We start from the raw sequence: 18535 nt of genomic DNA, 5'->3' as shown, positions 1-18535 counted from the left end.
AGGTTACCTGGACCACAGCTATTTAATTTTCGCAGTTTTCGCAGACGGACAAAAATAGTAGGAAACCATGCCAGATGTCAACAGGAAATTGAAAGTGTTGACGACTGTGTTGATGCAGAGGAAGGCCTATCGGACAATTAAGCATGGGATTTTTTTAATTCTTAATTAATTTTTTTATAAAATTATATATTTTTGTTATCTTAAATATATTTTTGATTATATAAATATATTTAATTCATAAAAAAAATAATAAATATGTTCGAAAAATATTAAAAATAAAATTCCAGAACATCTTAACAATAAAATTCGAAAACATCTTTACACTGGACTACTACGCTTAGTCCAAATTGCGTCAGAACTCTCTACTGCATGCGATCCACAAAATACAATTACGAACCTCCTCTACTGCTTTAGCAAAAGGAATGCAGAGACTTACATCAGCTAAAGCCAGGCCCAGAAACGCGATCAGATATTACGAAGGAACCGCTTGCGTCGCCTGCGAGAGATGGACCATGAAGCAGAAACGGCAAAGGCCTGTCTCGGATTTCAGGAATCTCAACCTCTCCCTCCAGCATCCTCACCACTTCTGCCATTCGAGGTCTGAATACCACCATAGCATGCGCACACAGAATACCCACCAAAACAAATCTCTCCATCACACTCTCTGCCCCGCTCTGCCGGATTCTCTGGTCTATTATTTCATTGGTCCTGCCTTGTTTCACTAGGCTCCATGCCCAATCAGTGATGAGGTAACTGGAGGCCGACTCCGCAGAGGCGTCCAAAGCCCTTCTGCCGGTCATGATCTCGAGCACCAGAACCCCAAAGCTATACACATCGTTCTTGTCTGTCAACTGACCGTAGAGAGCGTATTCAGGGGCCATGTAGCCATGCGTCCCTACTACTCTACTCGTCCAATGGAAGCCTTCTGCTTTACTCATCATCCTCGCCAGACCAAAATCGGCCACACGGGCATTCATATCGTCATCAAGCAGAATGTTAGTAGCTTTGATGTCTCTGTGATAAATTGAGGACTCAACGGCATCGTGCAGATAAGCCAGCCCCTTGGCAATCCCCATGATGATGGTCCTACGCTGCGGCCAGCTCAGAAGTCGGACCTTCGACTTTTCTCCGAAGAGATGCTCATCCAGACTTCCATTAGGCATGTAATCGTATATTAGAAACTGTTGATACTCTTCTCTCTCGTTGCTGGCCACGCAGCAACCCCTCAAAACAGCCAGATTCCGATGCCTGATGTTATTGATGATCTCCGCTTCGTTCAGGAATTCAGAATCTCCTTCCGGTGTGGAATTTATAATTCTTTTCACAGCGATCGGCTGAGAATCCATAAGCGTTCCCCGGTACACCGTTGCGAAACCTCCTTGGCCAATGACGTTGGCATCGCTGAAATTATCGGTGGCATCCCTGATTTCTTCAATGTCGAACCACAATGCCCCGGTGTTAGGTCTGACGGCAGAGTTCATTAGATTTCCGTTGCGCCGCACGAATTGCTTGTGCAGTACAGTGTTATGCTCATTTTTTGTTGCTCGCAGACAGTACAAAATCCCGAGAGCACAGATCAAGAGAAGGACCGTGGCCGTGCCGATGAAACTGGAGGCCAAAACTCGACTATGCGAGGCGGTTTGAACAAAGGGCAGGCGGAAGATACACTGTGCAGTACTCCTGCTCTTGGGACCGAATTCATTAACTACTCCTGCGGCATACTGAAGCGTTAAATAGTAGCATTTCAAGCTGGTCGCTTCTGTCAAGTTTCTGTACCCATCTGCCAGCATCTTGTGAACGAGCTTTCCACTATCGGTGCATTCATAACAGGCATCCAGATCTGAGAGGTCGCCTCTGCAGGCTAGGTCCATTGGAGTAACCCCCAGTTTGCGAATCCAGTCCTCCTTGCTTTGTATGCCAGAGCACAGATGGGGGCCTGAAACAAATTGTGACGTTATATTCTTCAAACAGATTGCAACCAAGTCCGGCGAGAGAGCCAGAGAGTGGAGCTTCTGCTGATAGAGTCCGAGACACGAGACTGCGGAGGCAACGCTGGGAAGCTCGAACATAGATGCATCTCTCAGATACTGAGCTAATCCTATGCCAAGCAAGCCCTGCAATGTCTGGCAGCAATCGGGTCTAATGATGGCGGATTCACACGAAGACTTGTCCCACGGCAACTGGCGGACATAATCAAAGTTCATCGGACACTCTACATCAGCACAAGCCCAATTCAACAGCCACAGAAGCAGCAACATAATCATCATCTTTATTTTTCTTCTGGTAACTCCGGTGAGTTTACAAATCGCAGACACAGATAAATAACATTAATGCATGCACGGACACTGCCCCTGCAAAGATATTTCCCCGAAATTACCAGCGAACCACCTCACAAGGAGAGCGATTTTCTCGAAATTAATGCTTTAAATTCTGCAACTTCTTCTGAAATGTCAATGGATAGTAGGTAGAGTGTGAAAGGAATGACCGGAGCTGCTAAGTTGGTCTCTGAGTCTCCTGCACCTCCACTTCTTCGAAGATGAAAGGAAAGACCGGAGTTGTTTCGGGGTATCCCTATTTCTTCCGAAAGACGGAAATTTGAGGGAAAACCAGAGTTACTTTTCATCATACTTTATTATAAAGGTAAATTAATTATAATTAAATGGATTATTTTTCTAAATATACACTATCTCCTAATTATATTATTAAAATTAAATTAGATCAATAATTTAAGTAAACAGATTACACTTTCTACATATTTTTATTACTGAAAGGCTTATTAATCCATCCTTAAAAATCGCTGAAAGGGCAAAAGTTCTGGGCGAGAAGGTCTAAGCCCTGCCACCTGATCCCGCCATTTATCGGAACCTATAAGTGGACTACCCCATTACTAGAGAATGGCAGAGAATGGCAGTGCTCAGACCCGGCAGGGTTACCCAGGCTCCTTTTACGTCTCTGCCCAAAGACCGGCAAAAACCGCTCTTTCTTTCTTTTTTTGAAGTTAAGAGTCTTTACCAAATGTTTAACGATATAATTGAGGCAGTAATGAGTCAGTGGACACTTGAAAGAATTATTTTTTTAATTAAAAACTATTTGTTTATAAATTTTTTAATAAATATTTGAAAATAATTAATAAAATTATTTAATATTCACAGATTAATTATATATTTAAAATAGACATTTAAAACATTATTATTAATACAGCATTATAGATTAAAAATATTATCTAATTTATATATTATTACTAGTAATATACGCAAAATATATTTTCAATTATTACACAAATCACAAAAAATATTTTAAGTTTTATGTCACAGTTTATTTTATACTTTATACATTGATGTTGTAATTTTTCCAAAATTTCATAATAATGCTATATTAACCTCAACGCTTATTTTTATTTTTATAATCTATAATTTTCCATTACCTCCATTTTATAATATACTAATTATTTATAATTAATATGATATACATCCCTCATATATACCACTAATATCATATATATAGAAATAATAATATAATATTAGTTATAACAATATATTATCTCTCTCTTTTATATATATATATAGATAAATAAATTAATTAATTATTAATATTATTAATTAAGTATTTGAATTTATTTTACGCTGCTATGATTTTTCATTACCTCCATTTTATACTATACTAATTATTTATAATTAATATTATATATTTCCTTTATATATAACATTAATATCTCTTATATATAGAGCAATAACAATATAATATTATGTAATACCCTCTTTTGCACAAATATTTACTTTTGTTTTTACCAAGGTTTATGCAGAATTTTAGAAACTTTTAATTTTGCCTAACACAGTTGTTAAAGAATTAAAGTTGGAAAACACAGAACATAATGATATTTTGTTTAAAGAATTTAAACAGTTTTTATTAAGAAAACTGAATGGAAACAGTTACATAACTCCTTGGAAAGTTAGAATCAGTTGCCATCTTTCTTCCCCCAAAAAAGGGGAAAAGAACAACCAATGGGAAACAATACTATGGCTATGGCAAACAGTCAAACTAGTGTGTGACTTGAGGCTAGACAATAGTCATAAGATACCAGACTGTGTATGTCTACTGACATTGTCAGGAGCAGGAAGTGCTTGAGGTTGGACAATAGTCCCGAAGCCCAAGATACCAGTCTGTGTATGCCTAGTGACACTGTTAGGAGCCCAAGATACCAGCCTGTGTATGTCTAGTGACTGTCAGGAGCAGGAAGTGCTCGAAGGGGGACGCTGGACGTAATTGCCAGGTCCATGGCTGGGTGGTGAGACCTTCCAAAAAATAGGAAAAGTATTTACACTGTTTGTTTTGTTTACCAATCATAAACAGATAAGTGATCAAGTCTATGTTTATTATCTAGTCTATAAGAAGGTATTATTTTTAATCAGAAGCAGAAAACATTTAAATACGTTATGCTACTTAAAATGGAAAAATAATAAGTATATTTCTCTTTCATTAGGATTATAATTTCCTCGTTAAAGTCGCGCTTTAAAACAATCTCTCAGACAAATAATGGAAATGTAGGTACTCTGTTAATTTTATTCTAGAATGGAAAAACTATAACTATCCATTCATATGAGCATCAGATAATTAGAATGCTATTGTTTTCAAATTATAATAGAGTAAGATAAATCTCAAAACCCTAGAATATAGCTTCTTTTCATCACATATGAGATTATAGCATTATAAATAGGTTTCACAATATTCAGGAATATGACCATCTGAGTGTCGAACCTTAAACTATAAAGCGAAACAGATGGAAATCTATGGCTACAGCTAAAACAACATCAAAACCCATTCAATGCGAAGAAAAACATTCAATTCCAGTGGTCAAACTGTTCCACTTAAATAACGTCAAAAGCCGAAACACACACACACACACACACATATATGTATATATAATCTGGAGAAGCGGTTATGATCTGCTTCACCCAACCTTGAAAGGAAGGGTCGAAAGCCAAACCAGCCGCAACATCCGAGTCAAAACAAAGCATTGAAACTTAGAACTTCAAAATAGGAAACAGAGAAACAGTATGTTGAGCACAGTATGAAACTTGGAGATCATTCAATGTCATATATACAAATTACACTGTAAAACTATAGCGCAGCTAAACTGCGTAGCCATATATGTCTATAAATTTAAATGACCAAGCTAGGCCTCATGATAAACCATTAAAAAGAAGCTAGAATTGTTGTATACATCGAGGGTTTGGCTGAGCTGAAAGCCAACAAACCCTCTCAAACGTTTAGTCATCAAAACCCTTAACTACTCTAACTGTAGACAAGCAAGTAAGTATTATTTCCTTGTTCAATGTCATCGAAAGGTTCATAACAAACCAACCTGAAGACACAGAGGAAGGGTATGTTGTTAGGACACCTTCCATAGCCAGGGTGCAAGGGAAACGCTGGGCAGAGGGTTACCTGCAAGGACAAACCAGAAGGTTAAACCTTGGAGTTCATAAACAATATATATATATATATATATATATATATATATATATATATATATATATAGATAATCTCAAATAAGGCAAAACCTTAAATCCTATTCACCTGGGAATAAGACGTTCTAGATGAGGGAGAGTTTCCAACCTACATCACCATTGAATAAGTTAAATCCCCTTCTAGATCATGTAGAGGACGAGCAGAGGGTTTCTTAGTGCAACCATGAAGCCTCGAAGGTCGTCCTCGTACTGACGATGTGGCTGGAAGATCGAAGTCACACTCGTAGAGCATATCTGCAATAGAGTGACTATCAAGAGATGCCCATTCAGAGCTAAGGAAAGGAAAATGAATAATGAAGTTCAAAGTCTAACTTAGAACCTTACCCTCTTACCTGAGAGCTCACCTGAGGACGACACTTCATGGAGGTCGAGTGCCGGCATGGTGCCCTTATCGGCCCGATCAATTTCACCGCATAAACATAGCATTTCTTATCAAGCTGAACCAAGTTACAGAGCCATGATAACTAGACAAAACTACATTCAAACCAGGAATGAACAATTTTGGGTAATCGAGGGAAGGCTTAGGGTTAGCAAGAAGGACTAGAACTGTTAGATCCATTAAGTGACAGTCAGTGTGAATACCTCAGCCCACGAGGAGGTGCCAAGTGGGGCAGAACCATCGAGACACGTAGACCATCAGACAAAGATGAATCCCACCGTCAGATAGAGATGAATCCCAACATTATAACCTTTCTAACGAATCGAGATATCCAAATCATATGTATAGGCCTTCATTCAATTGAATGTAAAAATTAGGATAATGATACAGTAAAACCTTCAGTAATAATTCGCAATATATTTTTTTATATTTATAATATAACGATAAGTGTTACAAATGGTATCAGAGCCCAGGCTCGCACACTGAGACTTCTGGGATAAATATTACACATTTAATTAAGTTTTAGAATACTTATACCTATGCAATAAACAACTGAGTTTGGTAAATGTGAACACAAAGACAGAAGTCAGCACCAATGAACAGAAATGCAGAGGAGCCCCAGATTATCAAATCAGCTAGAAGTGCCTTACATTGAGGCCAATCCAGATATATGGATATAGCTCGCAGAGGAGTCCCGACAAGCTAATGTTGCCCTGCCTGAAACTGTACAATAGCTATGTATAGAAATGATGAATTTAAGGACAGATAATGAATGCCTAAGGCAGGAGCAAGAAAAGATTCTCAAGACTCTGTCTGACCGCCAGAATCAGTGAGGACTAGACCCCAGTACGAAGGACAGAGAGAGAACACCAATAGCCCATCATGGTGAGGAAAATGCAGAATCTGAAGGGGGGCATAAGGAGGATGAAGAGGGGCGTTCAAATAATGCTTCTGACTAGAGGAAGACCAAAAGATAGAAGATGGAGTTACAAGGTGAATTTAAGAAAATAAAACGGTCACTTTTTGAAGGAGAATATGAAGAGGCAGCTGAAGAATGGCTGATTGACATGGGTAAATATTTTCAGATTTATGAATATACTGACAAACTTAAAGCACGATTGGCAGTTTACCAATTAAAAGGAAAGGCCACTCTTTGGTGGGAAGAAATTAAAACAGTGATAAATATTGCTAAAGAACAAGTGACGTGGCAAGCATTCCATAAACATTTTAAGGACAAATATTTGACTGAGTGTTACTATGATGAAAAAGCTAAGGAGTTCCATGAGCTAAGGTTGGGGACCTTGACCATGGACGAATATGTGAAGCAGTTCACCTCCTTGTTACAATATGTCCCATACATGCAGGAGGAAAAAGCCAAAATTCAGCAGTTTATTAGCAGTTTGACCAATTTTATGAAGGAAAAGTTAGAATTTGACTATCCTAGAACGATGGATGATGCAGTACGAAAGGCATGTATCTGTTACCAACAAATGAAATAGAAAAACGAAGCACCCAAAGGAGCTTCAGGCAAAATAATGAGGAATTTACCACCAAACAGACAACAAAAAGTAGTAAATGGTCGGAGAAATTAGCAAAGAACCTTTGGGAAGTTTACCAGGAATCTGCCCAAGTTCCCAGCATACACTGAAAGTAAACAGACAGAGGGAATTAGTAAACCTGCAACTGATCAACCGCCAAAACAACCTCTGCAATGTTGGGGATGTGGGGAATCTCATTATTATAAGAACTTCCTGCACAAAGCTCGAATGGAATAGCTTTCCAATATGCATGAAGCCTCCACAGTCAGAGATATAGCAAGAAGTATGCCCAGAATTAATGTCGCTCTGGACAATCATCAAGCAGAATATCAGCCCACCATGATCAAGTGTGAAGGTATGATTGTTGATCAACCTGTTTCTGTTTTATTTGACCCGGATGCTAGCCTAAGTTATATTAGCCCCAAAGTGGTAGAGAAATGCCAACTTCCAAGCAACAAATTTAAGAAATCTTGGTTAGTTCAACTAGCCACCAGAGCTAAGAGAAAGGTATCTGCAAAAACAGAAAATTGCCCGATAATAGTTTCAGGATAGCCCATCCATGTTGATCTAAATATACTACCCTTAGGTTCATATGATGTACTAATAGGAATGGACTGGTTGGAAGGGCGTTGGTCCATGGTAGATTGTAAGGAGAAATCTGTAAGCTACCTTACAGAATCAAGGCAAAGAAAAGAAATTCAAGGAATCAAGAAAAGCATGAAATTACGCCCTATTACTGCTAACCACCTAGGAAATGCATAAGAAAAGGTTGCCAGATTTACGCTGTCCAAGTAGGATACTCTAATGACAAAAACAAAATGACTTCATTAGAAAGTATTCCTATAATTCAGGATTTATTGGATGTATTTCTTGAATCCATCCTTGGATTGCCACCTAGACGTGATATTGATTTTATCATTTAACTAATACCTGGAGCAGCCCCTGTTTCAAAAGCTTCCTACCGCATGAGTATTTTAGAGTTAACAGAACTCAAAATGCAGCTTCAGGAACTTCTAGATAAAGAGTACATTCGCCCTAGTGTATCGACTTGGGGAGGCCCTGTGTTGTTTATTCTAAAGAAGGACGGGACCTTAGGACTATGCATCGACTATTGTCAGCTAAATAAACTTATCATAAAAAATAGGTACCCTTTACCTCGTATTGACTATTTATTTGATCAAGTGCAGGGGGCCAGCATATTCTCTAAGATTGATCTAAGGTTCGGTTACCACCAGATCTGAATAAAGGATGAAGACATTTGCAATACTGATTTTCGAACTTGTTACGATCATTATGAGTTCGTAGTACTGCCTTTTGACCTTACCAACGCCCCAGCCACTTTCATGAGCCTGTTGCACAGCATATTTTAGCCTTTTCTAGATAAATTTGTACTGATTTTTATTGATGATATATTAATTTATTCAAAAAATCAGGAAGAGCACAAAAAGCACTTGAGAATATTCTTGCAGACTTCACGAGACAATCATTTGTACGCTAAGTATAGCAAGTGCAACTTTTACAGAAACAAGATTCAGTACTTAGGCCATGTTATATCAGCTGAGGTTATAGTGGTAGATCGAGCAAAGATCAAAACTATAATGGAATGGACAACCACGAAAAATGTTGTTGACATTAGATCCTTTTTGGGCCTGGCAAGTTATTACTGTCGATTCATTAAAGGTTTTTCAAAGATAGCTTTTCCTATGACCTCACTATAGAAAAAGGTGCGTGCCTTTCACTGGACAGTGGATTGTCAATGAAGTTTTAAGCAATTACTCACCACTGCACCAGTGCTAAAGGTAGTAGATCCAAAAAAATCATTCGTGGTATTCACATATGAAAGTAAAGAGGGGGTCGGTGGTATATTAACTCAGGAAGGAAAGGTCATAGCTTATGAATCGCATAAATTGAAAGACTATGAGTAGTGGTACTCTACTTACAATCTGGAGTTAACTGCAGTAGTGCATGCACTTAAAATGTGCCGGCACTACCTCCTAGGAAAGAAATTTATGTTGTTAACTGACCATAACTGTTTAACAAATTTATTTAATTAGTCTAGTTTAAATGCTCAGTAGGCCAGGTGGACCGCATTCCTGAGCGAATTCGACTTTGAAATGAAGCACCATAAAAGAAAATAAAATCGAGTGGCTGACACATTAAGCAGGAAAACACATTGTGTCTATGAAATATAATTTAGTCAAATACAATCTAACCTTCTTGAAATCATTAGGGAAGCATCACTCAAGAACCTTGAAGACACATTTCTTTGGCAACAAGCAACAGAGGATCGAAACAAGGGACAATAGTATGACTATGATATAACTTCTGATAAATTTTTAACATTCTGAAACAAGATTTATATTTCCAACCAAAATTCTGTCAAACAATTGTTACTGGATGAATTTCACAAGAAGCCTTATGCCGCTCACCTAGGATACCAAAAACTTTTGACAGCTATCAAGAAAAGTTATTTCTGGCCAGGTTTAAGGAAGGATGTTGCAGAATACTTATCAAAGTGTTTGGAGTGTCAGTTGGTGAAGGCAGAGCATCAACATCCTGCTGGTCTATTACAATCGTTACCCATTCCCGAGTGGAAATGGGAGACAATCACTCTAGATTTTATTACAGGACTACCCCGCACTAAGAAGCAGCATGACTCAATTATGGTGGTAGTGGATAAGCTAAGAAAAACAACCCATTTTATACCTGTGAAATCCACCTACAAGACTATAGAAATTGCAAATATATTCATGAGGGAAATCTTCCGATTACATGGAATACTCCAGGTAGTAATTTCCGACAGAGATGTAAAATTTACATTGGCATTTTGGAAAACCCTCTTTACTAGGTTAGGTACTCAAATTGGATTCAGTATTGCTTACCATCCACAAACAGATGGTCAGACAGAACGAGTGAATCAAGTCCTGGAAGAAATGTTAAGGATGTTTGTTATGCAACAACCGTACAAGTGGGAAGACTGCCTCCATTTGATGGAGTTCACCTATAACAATGGTCATCACCAATATTTGGGCATGAGCCCTTTTGAGCTGTTGTATGGAAGAAAGTGCCAGGTACCCACAAACTGGAATAACCTGGTTAATAAGTTAACATTGGGTCCTAATACGTTAGCTGAAATGGAGGCCACAGTGAAAAAGGTTCACCAGAACTTAAAAGCTGCTCAGGATAGGCAAAAAGTTTTATGCTGATAAAAAAAGGACTCATAAAGAATTTCAGTTAGGGGATCATGTGTACTTGAAAGTTAAACCCCGGAAAATCACTTTACAGTGGAAGGGTTGAGCCAAGTTGGCACCCCAGTACTCTGGGTTGTTCCAAATACTGGAACGAATTGGACCAGTGGCATACAAATTAGCACTCCCCGGCCACATCTGGGTCCACAATGTTTTCCATGTCTCTTTGCTAAAAGAATATTTATACAACCATCAGCATATAATCAACGTAAACTTTGAAACATGAACTGATACTATTACCCGTTTTGTAGAGATAGCAAAAAAGTGACCCGATTTTTAAAAGGGATGATGCAGAACAGACATGTTTTTTTTAGAGCATAGTTTTTGGCACTTTTTTTTTTTTTTTTTATGTACATTGAGTTTTAGAATGGTAGTGATTTTCATGTTGATTTTAAAAAGTGGTTATTCTGCATCAAACCCTTTTTTTAAAAGACCTTTTTTTTTACTTTAAATTTTCTAATGTATGAAATGTAAATAATTATTTTGTAAATTTAATAATTTTGGAAGTGGTATTCTTCTTCATATTTTCTTGTTTTTATTTTTATTTTTTATCTTGTTTGTAGTGAGGTTTTTATTGATTTGCATATTTAAAGAAGAAGGTTGATATTTGGCATTTTCGATATTCTACATGTTTATACATCATTAGTTAAATTTTCAATCAACATGAAATAATTGTCTCTAAAAAAACAAATATAAATATATATATATATATATAAAGACAAAAATAAAAAATAAAAAATGTTAAAAAAAATTATTTCATAAACCATAAAAGAATTTGGAAAAAAAAATAAAACAAAACTATATATATATATATATATATATATATATATAAGTAAGTAAAAATTGAGAAATTAAAAAAAAAACATTAGAAAAAACTAGGAAAAACAAATTAGTTTTAAAAAAATAGAAAATTAATGAAAAAAAAATTAAAAACTAATAAACTTAATATTAAAAAATACAAAAAATGTTTAAAAAAAAATTATCTCACAAACCCTAAAAAAATTTGGAAAAAAATAAAAATAAATAAAAACATTAGCAAAAAAAAAACTAAAAAAATTTGGAAAAAAATAAAAATAAATAAAAACATTAGCAAAAAAAAAACTAGTTAGGAAAGAAGAAGAAGAAGAGAAAATTAATGAAAAAATTAAAAAAGCTAGTAAAATTAATATTAAAAAAAACAAAAAAAGAAATAAAGAAAAGAAAGAAGAAAAAAGAGGAGGAGGAGGAAGATGAGGTGTATTTTTTATTAAAAAAAAAATTGGTAATTATTCTTTATTAAACATACATATTTTATTAAAAAAAAAAAAAAAAAAAAATTTAAACAATTTTTTTTTTAAATTATAATTCTTTTTTTAAACAATTTTTATTTTTTATTTTTTAATTTAAAAATACAAATTATTAAACGTAACTTTTATATTAAAAAGAAAAAAAAAAAAAAAAAACTACATTTTTTTTAAACAATTTATTTTTTTTTTAATATAAGTCATTAAAAAGTATTTTAATTTTTTTAAACAAATTTATTCTTTAAATTTAAAATTTAAAAAATTATTAAAAAAAATAAAAATTAACATTGAATTTTTTTTTTAATTAGATTACCAAAAAAAAATCGGTGGCCCTCCACCCACCGGCCGCCCGTGGTGGCGCGGACGTGGGCGGAGGGGCCTGCACGCAGGCCCCCAGAATAGCCCTCCAGCCCCCCGACCGCCTCCCGCCCCTCGGCCGCCCGTGGTGGCGCGGCTGTGGGCGGAGGGGCTGAGCGCAGGCCCCTCCACCCACGGGCGGCGGGGGGAAGAGGGCCACCGTTTTTTTTTTTGGGTTTAAAAAAAAAACCAATGTTAATTTTTATTTTTTTTTAACTAATTTTTTAAATTTTAAATTAAAAAATTAAATTTGTTTAAAAAAAATTAAAATATTTTTTATGATTTATATTAAAAAATAATAATAATAATAAACATATATATAGATTGTTTAGAAAAAAAATTAAAATTATTATTTGTTCTTTAATATAAAAGGTAGGTTTGTTAATTTGTATTTTTAAATAAATAAATAAATAAATAAAAATTGTTATATATATATATATATATATATTTTTAATAAAAAAAAATAAAAATTATTAAAAAAAAAATAAATTTTAAAACCTTTTTTTTCTTAATAAAAAATACTTTTTTTGGTTTTTTTTAATAATTTGAATTTATTTTTGTTTTTTTAATATTAATTCTACTAGTTTTTTAATTTTTACGTTAATTAATTTTTTTAATTTTTTATTTTAAATAGTTTGTTTTTAATTTTTTTTTCCCAGTTTTTGCAATTTTTTTTTTTTTTACTTTACTTATATATATATATATATATATATATATATATATATATATTGTTTTTTTCCAAATTCTTTTATGATTTGTAAGATAATTTTTAATAAAAATTTTTTTAACATTTTTTATTTTTATTTTTGTCTTTTATATATTTTATATATTTGTTTTTAAAGTAATCAACATTTTAATTTTAATTTTAGTAAACTTTTTTTTAACATTTTTTATTTTTATTTTTGTCTTTTATATATTTTATATATTTGTTTTTTAAGTAATCAACATTTTAATCTTAATTTTAGTAGTTTTTATTTTTTTTGGTTAATTTTTTATTTTTTAAGATCTAATTTGTTTTTAATTTTAACTTTTACTTTTTTTGTTTTTTTCTTAATTTTTCTATTTTTTACCTGCTTAATATTTATATTTATATATATATATTCTTTTGCTCATTCTTTTTCTATGGTTTAGAAGATATCTTTTTTCCTCATTTTTTTTACTATTTATTTGTTTATAATTTTTTATCTTTTATTTTACATTTTTATGATTTTTTTTTGTTATTTTATTTTTTTTTACCATTTTTTTGTGTGTTTTTCATTGTTCTAAACTTTATTTTTATTTTTATTTTATTTTATGTTTTCATTATTTTTTAAATTTAATGTTTTTCGAGGTCATGATAAAATATTTTATGCCATTATTTCGAAAGGTTGAAATTTTACTTTTGATTTAAAAAAAAAAAAAAGTGTTCTCCTTGCATTAACACTTTTCTTTTTCAGAGTGTTTTTTTATAATTTTTGCCCAAAAAAATGGTTTTCATCGCCATTTTTAAAAATGTTGAAAATTTACCCCAAAAAAAAAAAAAAAAAAAAGGAAGAAGAAGAAAAAAAAGGTGTTATTCCAGCATCAACACTTTTCATTTTTAGCACTGTTTTTAATGTTTTTCGGGGTTTTTTGGCCAGAGTTCCCGTTTTGAGTTTATAGTTCCCGTTTCAAAGTTTACATTGATTATAATTAACTGGGAAAATATAAAGGTAATAAAACAAATGAATATGTGACATTAAATTGTTGTTTTGATACAATTCTAACAACCAATTGTAAATTGTGCAGGGCAAACCCGAGGGAGAGTTTCTCGAAAAGCCTCTTCGTATTCTTGATCGGAAAGAAACCACCTTACGGAGGTAAACCATCCCTCAGGTTAAAGTTCAATAGAAGCACTTTGGCCTGGAAGAGGCCACTTGGGAAGAAGAGGAGATCATTTAGAAAGCCTATCCGACATTATTTTCTTAGAAGAACACCAGAGACGATGTTCCTTATAAGGGGGGAAAACTGTAACACGCTCTATTGCGCAAATATTTACTTTTATTTTTACCAAGTTTTACGCATAACTTCAGAAACTTTTAATTTTGCTTAACATAGTTGTTAAAGAATTAAGAATGGAAAATCCAGAACATTATGATGTTTTGTTTAAAGAATTTAAACAGTTTTGATTAAGAAAACAGAATGGAAACAATTACCTAACTCCCTGGATAGTTAGAATCAGTTGCCATCTTTCTTCCCCAAAAGAAGGGGAAAAGAAGGAGGAAGGGTTGCTTGAAATTTTCCTGGCGCTGGGCAGAAAGAACGAGTGGGAAACAATACTATGGAAAACAATCAAACTGGTGTGTAATGTGAGGTTGGACAATAGTCCTTAAGCCCAAGACACCAGACTGTGTACATATAGAGACACTGTCACGAGGAGAAAGTGCTCGGAGGGGGACGCTGGACGTAATTGCGAGGTCCATGGCTGGGTGGTGAGACTTTCCAAAAAAGGGAAAAATATTTACACAATTTGTTTTGTTTACCAATCATAAACAGATAAGTGATCAAGTCTGAGTTTATTATCTAGTCAATAAGAAGGTATTATTTTTAATGAGGAACAAAAACATTTAAATACGTTATGTTGTTTAAAATGGAAAAGTAATAAGTATATTTCTCTTTCATTGGGATTATAATTTCCTAGTTAAAGTCACTCTTTAAAACAATCTCTAAGACAAACGATGGAAATATACCTACTCTGTTAATTTTATTATAGAATGGAAAAACTACAACTATCCATTCATATGAGCATCATATAAATAGAATGCTACTGTTTTCAAATTATAACAGAGTAAGATAAATCTCAAAACCCTAGAATATAGCTTCTTTTCATCACACATCTGAGATTATAGCATTATAAATATGTTTCACAATATTCAGGAATACGACCATTTGAAGGTCGAACCTTAAACCACAAAGCGAAATGGATGGAAATCTATGGCTATAGCTAAAACAACATTGAAACCCATTCAATGCGAAGAACATCATTTAGTTCCAGTGGTCGAACTATTCCACTTAAATAACATCAAACGCTGAAACACACACACATAATCTGGACAAGCGGTTATGGTCCGCTTCACCCAAACTCGAAAGGAAGGGTCTAAAGCCAAACCGACCACAACAGCCGAGTCAAAACAAAGCATTGAAACTTAGAACTTCAAAACAAGAAATAGAGAAACAATATGCTGAGCATGGTATGAAACTTGGAGATCATTCAATGTCATATATACAAATTACACTGTAAAACTATCACGCAGCCAAACTGCGTAGCCATATATTTGTATAAATTTAAATGACCAAGGCGGGCCTCATGATAAATCATTAAAAAGAAGCTAGAACTGTTGTATACATCGAGGGTTTGGCCGAGCTGAAAGCCAGCAAACCCTCTCAAACGTTTAGTCATCAAAACCCTTAACTACTCTAACTGTAGACAAGAAAGTATGATTTCCTTCTTCAATGTCGTCAGAAGGTTAATAACAGACCAACCTAAAGACAAAGAGGAATGCTATGATGTTAGCATGCCTTCCACAACCACGCTGAAAGGGAAACGCTGGGCATATGGTTACTTTCAAGGACAAACTAGAAGGGTAAACCTTGGAGTTCGTAAACAATATATATAATCTCAACTAAGCCAAAACCTTAAATCCTGTTCACCTAGGAATAAGTCGTTCCAGATGAGGGAGAGCTGCCGACCTACATCACCGTTGAATAAGTTAAATCCCCTTCCAGGTCATGCAGAGGACGAGCAGAGGGTTTCTTAGTGCAAACCTGAAGCCTCAAAGGTCGTGCTCGTACTGGCGATGTGGCTGGAAGATCAAAGTCACACTCGTAGAGCATATATGCAACAGAGTAACTGTCAACAAATGCCCATTCAAAGTTAAGGAAAGGGAAACGAAGAATGAAGTTCAGAGTCTAACTTAGAACCTTACCCTCTTACCTGAGAGCTCGCCTGAGGACGACACTTCATGGAGGTCCAGTGCCGACATGGCTTAGGGTTAGCAAGAAGGACTAGAACCATCGGATCCATCGACCATGGATATAGCAGTGGAAAGACCTTTCATTGAATGTCGAATCCTCTGGCAGTAGTCGGACTGGCGATAATTAAAACCGAAATTAAGTGGTAGTCGGTGTGACTACCTCAGCCCACGAGGAGGTGCTAGGTGGGGCAAAACCATTGAGACATGTAGACAGCCAGACAGAGATGAATCCCAGCATTATAACCTTTCTAATCAATCGAGATTTCCAAATCATATGTATAAGCCTTTGTGCAATTGAATGTAAAAATTAAGATAATAATACAATAAAACATTAAGTAATAATCTGTAATATAATTTTATTTTATAATAGAACAATAAGTGTTACATATTAGTTATAATATATATATATATATATATATATATATATATAAAAGTAATAATTTTTAATATTTTTTTTTTTATTTATAATAGAACCAAAAGTGTTACATATTAGTTATAATAATATATTATTTTTATTATTTGATCATGATGATGATGGTGGTGGTTAACATCTATTGAGACCAAATTTTGGTGTACCAGACCTAAAGAAATGTATTTAGTTTGATTTAAGATTTTATTCCTATGCTCAAAAAACTTGGCGAGACGCCTCTAGCTCACTGTAATCTGCTAAGAAAATCAGTTTTCTGCTAAGAAAATCAGTTTTGCAACAAAAATTTGGTTGTATTTGAATTTATTTTAAGTTAAATTTTTCTAATATTAAATAAAAGATTTGTGAAATGTTTTTTTAATAAAAAATCAATTAAATATAAATATCTCAACCAATAATTCTAAGCTTCCTGGATTATTTTTTCTTTTACCTCTTTCATAATTTTATTTTATTTTTATAAAAAACGATATTTTATTTATGTGTGAAATCTCGTTATCAACATTAACGACCAATGTTGATCAAACCTGAATTTCTCATTATATAGTTTTAAGCTTCATTGAATATTTTCATCCTCAATCTCTCTCATAAAAATATGTACGAATCTAACTTATTCATTGAAAAGAAGTTTTAAAAGAATCTGTTAAAAGTGAAAAGGAATGTGCGCATGCTTTGGATTCCCATTAGGAACACTTTTAGTAACGCTAGATAGATTAAAAAATGAGAGAGACATTGTTTCAGATATCGTTTGAACACCATTGATATCACTTGATATGTCTGCGTAGCTTTAAACCAAATAACATGAAATTACAGGAAGAAAAATTTTAGAAAGCATTTGGATAAGTGTTCTCTGGATTAATTGGTTTTTTTCTAATTGATATTTGATAAGTTACTGAGTTAAAATTTATTTCGCAATTTTGATACTGTGAATACATTTAGAAAGGAAAGAATAAAACATATCCGTTATAAATGTATGGATTTACATTTTTACCTTTTTTCAAACTATAATTTCGAATTTAATGAGAAAATCATTGTCTGAGAAGTTTTCCTTAAAACCAAGCTTTGTTCAGGTTTATCCATTCATTGTCTTTTGCAAAACATCTTGCAGATAGATTATATTTAACAGTGCTTGGTTTATCCATTCATCGTCTTTTGCAAAACATCTTGCAGATAGATTATATTTAACAGTAGACTACGCTTAACACAAATTGCCTCCAACATGTTCACGGCTTCATAATTCGTACTTTCCTTTTCTGCCATAGTTACATTATAACAAATAAATATCACTACCTGCTGAGGCCTCTTCTTCTCATTAGTAGATTCCAACAGTGGAATTAAGAAGGCCTGGTCATTTACTACCTCCTTAACCTCAGAAAATTCATCAGCAGACAACAGTGATTTGATGTCATGATTAACATTATGGTTGTTGTAATGTTGGACAGTACCCAACTGCTTCAAAGATTGAATCTCCGATTCTTTGGTATCTGCATTAATCATAACCTTCTGCATCCATGCCATTGATATTGCTGCAATTTCGCTTACTGCGTTGATCCTTTTCTGAATTCAAAATTATGAAGCACTAACTCTCTAGCTAGCCAATCCCAATGCATCTCCTCATTTCGTCCCTCTAAAATCTTAATCTGGTTTGCAATTGGTTTGTTAATTTTCAAATTTCCTGGGATTCTACGCTAGCAACGAAATTTTAAAATCCGAAAACCCAAATTCGGCTACAAAGCTCTCCAGATTTGATAGTATTTATACATTTATATAGAGATATGTATAATCAGAT

At 34.1% G+C, this 18535-nt stretch overlaps 1 pseudogene; it reads right to left on the bottom strand.

Moving 5' to 3' along the window:
- Nucleotides 1-373: 373 nt before the first annotated feature.
- Nucleotides 374-2272, bottom strand: LOC149217143 (putative receptor-like protein kinase At1g11050 pseudogene; annotated as a pseudogene).
- Between the last annotated feature and the right edge of the window lie 16263 nt (nt 2273-18535).

This window comes from Pinus tabuliformis, chromosome 1_1 (assembly GCF_031772625.1).
Source record: "Pinus tabuliformis cultivar Carrire ecotype Pingquan chromosome 1_1, CPIR1, whole genome shotgun sequence".
Lineage (NCBI taxonomy): Eukaryota > Viridiplantae > Streptophyta > Pinopsida > Pinales > Pinaceae > Pinus > Pinus tabuliformis.
This window is presented reverse-complemented; position numbering and strand designations above follow the sequence as displayed.